Source organism: Gavialis gangeticus, unplaced genomic scaffold (assembly GCF_001723915.1).
Source record: "Gavialis gangeticus isolate Ggan-Ray unplaced genomic scaffold, GavGan_comp1, whole genome shotgun sequence".
Taxonomy (NCBI): Eukaryota; Metazoa; Chordata; order Crocodylia; family Gavialidae; genus Gavialis; species Gavialis gangeticus.
Window position 1 is genome coordinate 51,780,975 of NW_017729031.1, and position 2,368 is coordinate 51,783,342.

The following is a 2,368-nucleotide window of genomic DNA, read 5'->3' on the forward strand; positions in this document are numbered from 1 at the left end:
TGTGCACACATGCATCGAGATGAACACACAGATGCACATGTACTTATGCAGACACACACAGATGCACCCACACACAGATGCACATGCACAGATGCACACACAGAGGTTTGTGCATGCATGCGCGTGTGCGCGCACACACACACACACACTTTTTCCCCTTACAGGACCTCCCCCTCCCCTACTCTCAATCACTCTGAGGTAGCACCCACCCCCTTACTGCCTCCCCCCGGCACCGCCCATGGCTTCGTCTCACTCCCCACCCAGCCCTTGTTACACTAACCTGTAGGGAGCTGCTGTCCAGCTGTGTCTGTGCGGCCACGCACATGCATGGGGCCGGACCGACTCAGGCCAGGAGTGCAGCGCCTCTGTGGGTGGGTGACAACTCTGGGAGGGGTGGCTGTGAGGGGCTAAGGTGAACTTGGGGGGGGCTATAGCCCCCACAAGGATCCCCAGTGCCACCACCTGCCTGAAGAGGTGCAGTGCTCCCAGCCTGGCCCTGGCCAAGCATGGTGTGGCACTGCAGGCCCAGCCCCAGCCCTGCCTCTCCCAACGCATTGGTGGAAGAGCCCTGCTCCCAGCTGCAGGCAAGCAAATGTTAAAGCTGGGGTTTTAAATTTGGCGCCATTTTTGTCTCCCTGCTAGGAGACAAAAAACACGCCAAGTTTAAAACCCTAGCTTTCACCTCCCTGCTGATGAGTATCCTGGGGGCCCCAAATTGGTAGTGGCCCCTGAACATAGGCCTATCTGGCCCATCTGTTAATCTGCCTATGAGTTCCTGGCTCCCTGCCGTGGGTCCTTTCTGTACAGACTGGCCGCTTCAATCTCCACTTCTCTCACAAAGGTTTTTCTCAGTCCTTTTCTGGATACCATCTGCCAAAGCTCCCCCATGACTCTGGCCTGCGGGTGCCAGGCTCCAGGTCCTCTGATGTAGTCCTTCTCTCTCTCCCTTGTGTCTGAGTAACAGAGGTCAGGTCCCCTGTTACAAGCTACCTCAGAGATCAATTAAGACAAGTAAGTTTCCCTTCTGTTTAGCTCTAATTATAAAATGAAATGCCTGCAAGTTTCTAAGTTAGCTGCAGTAGCTTAATGTTCTTTTAAAATTAATTAACAGTTTGAATTAAAGGCACTCAGAGTTCATGCAAACAAATAAAACTCCCTCCTAGTCAGAGGTGCTTGGCTGTTCCTCTTTCATTTCTTCTCTCCTCCCCTCACAAGCATCTTTCCAGCTTCTATAATGCAGATATGCTGGGTTTTTAAGATGACTTAGCCAAAAGTAAATACATGGGGCCTGATTATCAGTTGCCTGGCACCTTGAGTGGATATTTACATCTATTTAAATAAATGTAAAATGCTAAACCAGAATCACCCACTGGGCATTTGATGAACCAGATTCTTAACTGATGTGGATCAGCATAGATAAACCAAAGCCAGTGGAGCTGGACTCATTTACACCAGCTGGAGGTCTGGCCTACTTTATACTAATGTAGAGGACTACATAGGATGCAAGCAATGATGAATTGGGTTTGTGATCTTCTGTTTGCAGCCCTGAAGAATTCACAAAGGGAAGCTAGTAAAAGAACAGGTCAGGCACAGAGAGAGGCATCTGAAAAACAACCGTATTAAAAATAGGTCAGCCAATACATCTTTAGTGCAGTACAAGAAAATGGACTATGGAAGAGAAGACATAATTGAGAGCTTGCAGCCCTCTACAAAAGACCTCATGTTGAGCCACATAAGAAGGCAGAGAATTAAATGGGAAGGACATATTATAAGAACCAAGGAGACATGGTATATGAGGCAGATTTTGGAAACTAAGGTGGTGAGTACCAAATGTTGAGGCAGACCAAGACAACAATGGGAAGATAACATAGAAACTGACCCAGAAGGGATAGGCGAAGATGCAACAATGTGGAAAGAGATTGCACAAGATAGGAGAAGATGGGAGGCTGTAGTTAAGGACTGTGAGATCAGAGAGAGAGCAAGCCAGTACAGGTTAGGATAGACCTTTATTCAGTTCAAATCTCCTAACTGTAGATCCAAAACACTAGGAGCGAGGGAACCAATTAGCCATTAATGATGTTCTTAATCTCACCTTGCCTTTTAAGAGTGTCTAGAGTCCTACTGAAAAAAAAGTATATGATAAAGTAACTGTAATATATACAAACAAAGGGGCCTAATTACGATTTCAAAGGATCTTCTGTGTGCAGTTACTGAGAGGGGGTGGACAGATGTAACAGCTACCCACATATAAATTGTAATGATATAACTGCCTTCTGTCCACTTACATACAGTACAAATGGAACTAAACTGCCACAATTGTAAACCAACTTTGTCTGAGGCCTCCACCCAGATGGAGCCCACGGGGGGG